A 7,686-nucleotide genomic window follows, 5' to 3' on the forward strand; every position below is an offset into this window, starting at 1 on the left:
TCTCCCCTCCCCTCCCTCTCTGCCTTCCCTTTCCCCTCCCCTCCCTCTCTGCCTTCCCTTTCCCCTCCCCTCCCTCTCTGCCTTCCCTTTCCCCTCCCCTCCCTCTCTGCCCTCCCTTTCCCCTCCCCTCCCTCTCTGCCTTCCCTTTCCCCTCCCCTCCCTCTCTGCCCTCCCTTTCCCCTCCCCTCCCTCTCTGCCTTCCCTTTCCCCTCCCCTCCCTCTCTGCCCTCCCTCTCCTCTCCCCTCCCCTCTGCCTTCCCTTTCCCCTCCCCTCCCTCTCTGCCTTCCCTCTCCCCTCCCCCTCCTTTTCTCCCCTTTTTTTTTCTCCCCCCCTCCCCTCTGGATTTTTTGTGCTCATGTTTGTGGTTGTGCAAATAAATTTCTCTTCCCCCCCACGTTCCAGCAGTTACCTTTCTTGAGGTTTGATATTGTGTTTGTGATACTGAAGTTTATTTGCTTTGAATTCTAAATAAAAAGGAAAAATTTCTATTTTACTTTTTTTTTTAAATTGCTGCTTTGGAGGAAAAATAAAAAAACCAAACCCAACCCCCCCCCCCCCCCAACTCAGGTTGGTTTGGAAGAGGTTGGAGCTGGAGCTGCTCTGCCCCCCCAGTAAAGGCTGCAGGGGGGGAAGGTGTTGCTTGGTTCTTTGCTTTGCTCCTGGCCCTCTCTGCTTGGCCTCTGCCAGGGCTGGGAGCTGCCTCCAGCAGTGCAGGGAGAGGCTGCCTGGGCTGGGGGAGGGAGCAGGGGGCTGCAGGCCCAGGGGGATGGGGGCCCCTCCATCCCCCCCCTCCATCCCCCCCCTCCATCCCCCCCCTCCATCCCCCCCCCTCCATCCCCCCCCTCCATCCCCCCCCTCCATCCCCCCCCCTCCATCCCCCCCCTCCATCCCCCCCCTCCATCCCCCCCCTCCATCCCCCCCCTCCATCCCCCCCCTCCATCCCCCCCCTCCATCCCCCCCCTCCATCCCCCCCCTCCATCCCCCCCCCTCCATCCCCCCCCTCCATCCCCCCCCTCCATCCCCCCCCTCCATCCCCCCCCTCCATCCCCCCCCTCCATCCCCCCCCTCCATCCCCCCCCTCCATCCCCCCCTCCATCCCCCCCCTCCATCCCCCCCCTCCATCCCCCCCCTCCATCCCCCCCTCCATCCCCCCCCTCCATCCCCCCCCTCCATCCCCCCCCTCCATCCCCCCCCTCCATCCCCCCCCTCCATCCCCCCCCTCCATCCCCCCCCCATCCCCCCCCTCCATCCCCCCCCCTCCATCCCCCCCCTCCATCCCCCCCCTCCATCCCCCCCCTCCATCCCCCCCCTCCATCCCCCCCCTCCATCCCCCCCCTCCATCCCCCCCCTCCATCCCCCCCCTCCATCCCCCCCCTCCATCCCCCCCCCTCCATCCCCCCCCCCCATCCCCCCCCTCCATCCCCCCCCCTCCATCCCCCCCCTCCATCCCCCCCCCTCCATCCCCCCCCTCCATCCCCCCCCCTCCATCCCCCCCTCCATCCCCCCTCCCAGGCTGCTGGCTGCCTGTGTGGTAGAGGCTGGAAGGGACCTCTGGAGCTCACCCACTCCCCCCCCGCCCCAGCAGGGCTCCCACAGCAGCGCAGTGCCCAGGGGGGTTGGGAGCTCTGCACAGGAGGAGATTCCACAACCTCTCTCTGGGCTGCAGAAGCCTCCTGGGGCTCTGTGTTCCCAAAGGCTGTGATGGATTCATCCAGCTCCAGCCCCCTGCCACGGGCAGGGACCCCTCCCACCAGCCCAGGCTGCTCAGGGCCTCATCCAGCCTGGCCCTGAGCACCTCCAGGCAGGGGACAGCCACAGCCTCCCTGGGCAGCCTGGGCCAGAGCCTCCCCAGCCTCACTGCCAAGAATCTCTTCCTCCTCTCCACTCTCAGTCTCCTTTCCCCCAGCTCCAAGCCATTGTCCCTGGTCCTGGCACTCCCAGCCCCTCTCCAAAGCCCTTCCCCAGCTCTCCTGGAGCCCTTCAGGCACTGGAAGCTGCTCTAAGGTCTCCCTGGAGCCTCCTCCGGGCTGTGACCCAGAAGGTCATCCCCAAACCAACTCAATCTCCCCGGGGTCCTGGGGGGTGGAGACCTTCCTGCTCCTGCCCCGAGGGCCGCAGCCCCTGCTAGATGCTTCGCTGCCCTTGGGGGCTTCGGGCTGCTCCTGGCCGAAGAGGAGGAGGCCACCCAAGGGGGAAAGCAGACTGAGGGCTGCAGGGGTGCTCGCAGGTGCCCGGCTGGGGGCTGGGCGCCGGCAGGAGCTGGGTTTGTCTCCTTTGTTTCGGCAGGACCTGGTGCCCGAGGTGGCCTCGGGTGAGCTGCTGCCGTGCCAGGGCTTCTGCTGCCATCTGGTAGTCGCTCAAGATACTGCAGGAGGGGTGGAGAGCAGGGCTGGAGCTCAGCAGGACAGCCACCCCCCCGGGTGTGTTTTGCCCCCCAGCCCCTGCTGAAGGTGCAGCAGCTCTGCTGTGGAGTGTGGCTGGGCCTGGCTGCGACCTCCTCCGGGGCTGGGGGGCCCAGGAGCTTGCTTGGTCCTGGCCACTGCCTCTGCTGCTTCCCTGTGTGCCGCTGCCTGTGTCCTTTGAGGGGTCCCCTTGGGGTGGGCTGAGCTCCAGCTTGCCTTCAGGGGGTGTAGAGGGCCTGGGTGGCTTGGTAGAGGCTGTGCTCAGTGACCTCCTTGAAGTACTGGCAGCAGAGCCACTCCTCCAGGCCAGGGCTGCCCTCCCCTCCCGCTGCCTTCTCCGCCAGCTGCAGCAGCAGCAGAGCTCTCTTCGCCTGCACCCAGCCCTGGAGCAGCCTGAGGCTCTTCTTGCTCCTGGCAAAGAGCTCCTGGCGAGGTCCCCAGAGCAGCACCTGCAGGATGCTCCTGGCCTGCTCGATGGAGACCCTCTGGCAGGGGTCTGCGTGGAGCAGCAGCCCGGCCAGGCGCCGCAGCCCGCTGGAGTAGATGGACAGGGAGGGGATGTCAGGGAGCCTGCTGCTTCTGGAGCCCGAGGCAGTGCCCAGGGAGATGTCCACGTGCAGGAGCTGGTAGATCAGCATGCCCAGGCCCAGCTCATCTGCCAGCAGGCCGGGTGGTGCAGCGCAGCCCCCAGCCCAGCCCTGCTCCTGGCCGCTGGAACCAGGCCTCAGCTCCCCTCCCACCTTGAGGAAGCTGCTGATGAGCAGCCTGGGAAGGGACAGCCCCAGGGGTACCTCCTTGCCCTGCTGGCTCTGGGCAGGAGCTGGGCACTGCACCAGCAGCAGGTTCTCAGGGCAGAGGTCCCCTTGCACCACGTCCTGCAGCCGGAGGTGCTCCAGCCCCATGCAGACCTGCAGCAGGAGGAGGCAGACCAGGCGCTCGTAGTGCCCGGGGCTGCTCCTGTGCAGCCCGTGGGAGCCCTTCACGAAGCCTGCCAGCGTCTGGTGAGGAACCTCAGGAGAAAGGAGGACCTGCAGGGCGGGCTGGCTGGCCAGCAGGGCGGGCTGGCTGGCCAGCAGGGCGGGCTGGGCCCCGGGAGGGGTCTGCCCGTGCTGCCCAGGGCCGCCTGGCAGCAGCAGCTGCGGAGGGAGGGGGGCGGTGAAGAGGCCAACCCGGCGCTGGATGCTGCAGTGCACCCCCAGGGAGCTCTGCACCCCCAGGCTGCTGCAGCACGGCTTGGGCACCTGTGGGGACAGACAGGACATGGCCAGGTGCCTGGGGATGGAGCCTTGGGTGCCTTGTCCTGGGCCAGGACCACCAGCCCTGCTCTAACCCACGCACGGTGCTGGGCTCCTCACACCCCCTCCAAACCCCCTGGAGTGGGAAAGGAGAAGGAAGGTGGAGCCCAGAAGTGAGCTTCAGAGCTGCTTTGAAGGTCTCAGCCTGCATTTGCTGAGGAGCCAGCTCTGCTCCAGCCTCTGCTCTGCTTCTGCTGGCTCCATCTCACCCAAAGGAGTCAGCCTCCTTGGAGCCTTCTTGGGCCCTCTTGGAGCTGTTCAGCTCCTCTCCCTGCCCCTCAACTCCCTGCCCCTCAACTCCCTGCCCCCCTCCCTGCCCCTCCTCTCCCTGCCCCTCCTCTCCCTGCCCCTCATCTCCCCTGCCCTCCTCCTCCCAGCCCCACCTCACTCCCCAGCTGCCGGAGCAGGGCATGAAGGGGAAGCTCTGGCATGCCGGAAGAGCCACAGCTCCCCCTGCCCGCCCTGCTCCCCCAGAGCCCTCTGCAGCCCCCAGGGCACGTCCCCCAGTGCCCAGCTCACCTTGGCTGCCAGCAGCAGCTGGCTGTGCCCCAGAGGGAAGCCCACGGGGAAGTACCAGGCGTCGGCAGTCTCGCAGCAGGGCTGTGGCTGCAGGATGCTGAGGGCTGCCCAGCTCTTCCCTGCCAGCTCTGCCTCCAGCAGCTGCTGCTGCTCCTCCTGCCCCACCAGCTGCTCCAGGAGGCGAGCCGACAGCCGCCCCAGGGTGGCCTCCTGGCACCCCACCACCACCCCCCCACACCCCGGCCGTGCCCTCCAGGAGCTGCCCCAGCTCCCCGTCTGCCATCCCGAACCCTGCGGCGCTGGCTGCTGGGCAGCTCCAGCCCCGCGGCTCCCCCAGGCTGTGGGACTTGGTCAGGAGCCTCTTGGGTCCCCGGGTGAGGCCGGAGCTGGGACCCCCCCTCCTGCTGCCGCTGCAGGGCCCCAGCGCAGGGCTGGGCTGCGCCCGGCTCCGGCAGGGACTCCGCTCTCTGGAGCTGCTTCTTGGGCAGCGGAGGGGGGCCCTGGGCAGGGCGAGGGGAGGCCCTCCCAGCTCCTTCCCCTCGGCTGGCCTTGGGGGGGACGAGGTGGGCTCGCAGCTCTCCTGGGGAGAGAGGAGCAGGGCAGGGCTGAGGCTCCCCCAGGGAGGGGAGGAAGGGGAGCTGCAGCGGGCTGGGGGCAGGAGCACCTCGGTCCTCTGCCCCAGGGCCAGCTTCCAGCCCCAGAGGTGGGGGAGGATGGGGACAGCAGTGAGGTTTGTCCCCCCCTGCCCGTGCTGCCGCCTCCCCCCGTGGGCTGTCACTCACCCACGTTGCTGTAGAGCAGGGCTGAGCTGGGGCGCGGCGAGCAGCCCCCCGGCGCGGGGGCAGGGGGCCCCGAGGCCCCCAGGTCCAGGCTGGCACTGCGCCCACGCACCCCCTGCGCCTGCATCAGGGCCCTGGACGGAGCCAGGAGTCAGTGCTCACCCCCCGGGGGGGCTGACTCCTTTTGGTGCTGCCTCAGGGGAAGGATACAGAGAAAAGGGAAGTGGTGGCTCGGGGAGCCCTGGCTGCCAGGGGCTGGGGGGGAGGAGAGGGAGTTTGGGGGCACAGGGACTGCAGTTCTGGCACTGGGTGGGGGGGGGGGCAGGGGTGACCCTAAGGGGTGGGAGCTGCTTTGGGGGGTCCCAGGCACAGGGGGGCAGGCACAGGGCTGAGCACACATGGGGCATGACTGGCCTGTGGGCCCTGGTGGGGGCTGCAGGGGGGCACAGAGCTGTGGGATGAGAGCAGGAACTGCCTCTGAGAGCCCGGAGCCAGGTCTGGGGGGCAGGACAGGAGGTCTGTGATGGGGAGGGAAGGGCAGAGCCCGGGGGGGAGCAGCAGGAAGGAGCTGCCACAGCCACACTTGGGCTTTCGTTTCCCCATCCTGGCCCCAAGCTCAGAGCAGCTCTGCCCCTGCTGCCGCCGCGGCTCTGCTCGCTGCTGGGGACAGCCCCCCGTGCCAGGTCCCCCTCTGCCCCTCCTCGGCCCAGCTCAGCCCCACCCCGGGCAGCCTGCCCCCTGCCTCGGCACCGGGCTGCTGCGATGCTGCTGGGAAGCCCTTCGGGACCCCAGTGGTTACCTCGGAGCTTCCCCTGGCGGCGGTGGGGAAGCCTCCAGCTCCAGCTCCCGGCTCGACAGCAGCTCCTGCTCCCCACCCTGGGCTCCCCCAGCTGAGGCCATGGCACTGCTGGCAGTGGCCTTGCACAACTGGCTGCAGGCAGGAGGAGGCTCTTTCAAAACCTGCTTCTTGCAAGGCTAAGAGGAAGCTGCAGGCTTGGCCTCGCTGCCCGGGGCTGCTGCAGGGCCACACAGCCTCCTGCTGCAGCTGCAGCCATCACTGCACCTCCAGGGTCACCTGGGGCACCTCCAGAGTCACCTGGGGCACTGGGTTGGCTTCCTCCAAGCTCTTGTGGAGCCTTCCCATTCCTTCTGCCTTTCTGGATGGCAGCTGCTGCGGGCTGCAGCCCCCAGCCTCAGCACCCCAGCATGGAGGGGCTGGAAGGGACCTCTGGAGGCTCATCCAGCCCACAGCAGCTTGCCCAACGGCCCAGTGGCCAGGGGGGGTTGGAAGCTCTCCCCAGGAGACTCCACAACCTCTGTGGGCAGAGCCCAGGCTCCTCCATGGTCTCCTCAGGGTGGTTTTTCAGTCCTCATTTCCCAACCAGCCCTGAGCCCACTGCTGGCTTGGTGTCTGCTGGCCCAGGAGCTGCTGCCTCATGCTGGAGATGATGGAAGCCCCTCCTGGGGCTGACTCATGCTGGAATCCAGCACCACCCTCCTGGGGAGGATGTGCAAGACTCTGGGAGGTGACAGCCTGCCTTGGTGCCCCCACACACATCCCTCCCACACTGCTGCCAGCTCTGCTGCCAGAGCTGCTCCTCTGTGCCCCAAGCTCAGCACAGCAGAGCCTGGCTTGGCTCCGTGGGGCTCCTTCAGCACCTCAGCCACAGCTCTGATGGTCTTACAGGTTCTAAGTCAGGGACTTGCAGCCAGCCTGCACCCAGCAGGGACATCCCCAGCCAGAGCAGGCTGCTCACAGACCCCAACAACCTGAGCTGGGATGGTGCCAGGCATGGGGCAGCTGCCCCCTCTCTGGGCAGCCTGGGCCCAGGGCAGGCTCTCAGCACCCTCAGGGTGAAAAATGCTTCCAGTTCCCCTCTGGGGGTGGTGATGGCAGCTGGGCTAAGGAGCAGGAACACCTTTGCAGGGGGGGCAGGGTGTCCCCTGGGGCTGGTGGAATGGGACAGGGTCCAAGAGAGTCCAGGCTCCTGGACCACTGCCTCCTGTCCCTTGGCTCTGCTGCAGGGCTGCTCCATGCCTCAGTTTCCCCAAGCAGAGCCTCAGAGCCTTCATTCCCAGGCTGCTCAGAGGGCTCTGGCTGTGCAAGCAGGGGGTGAGGTGCTTGGCTCTGCACCCTCCAGCCTCAGGGCACCCTTGTGAACACTCCATCAATAATTAATAAGCAATTAATAGCAGTGGCAGCTTGGCACCACCTGCTCATTAATCATTGATCAGTGATCAGCAGGGACCTCAGTGCCCACTGAAGGCTTCAGCATTGTCTGCTGAGGCTTCTGCAGGGCTGGTGCCCAGCTGAGGGGCTGCAAACCCCAGCAGAACTCTGGGGGGTTGGGGGGGGGTCAGCATCTGCCTGGAGCCCAGGACTGCCTGGGGCTGGAAGCAGGTCTGGAGAGGACAAATCCTGCACCTGGGGCAAGCAGCTCCAACCACCCCTGGCAGGTCCTGCCCAGCTCCATGCTCACCCTCAGCCCTGCTTGGGCCCTGCCTGCTGAATTTGGCTCTGCCTATCTGAGGCACAGGGAGGAGAAAAGGGGAGGGGGAGGGGGGAAAACAGCCACCAACAAAGTAGCCCCAGAAACCTCCTTGTTTGTCTTCTGCCCCCCAGCAAACACACTTCACATGCTTGGTACATAGAAAACGCTGCCAGGCCTGCAGTGCCCAACCCTGCCTCT

This window comes from Melanerpes formicivorus, unplaced genomic scaffold (genome assembly GCF_026170545.1).
Source record: "Melanerpes formicivorus ecotype bairdi unplaced genomic scaffold, bMelFor1.0.p_v2 SCAF_83, whole genome shotgun sequence".
Lineage (NCBI taxonomy): Eukaryota > Metazoa > Chordata > Aves > Piciformes > Picidae > Melanerpes > Melanerpes formicivorus.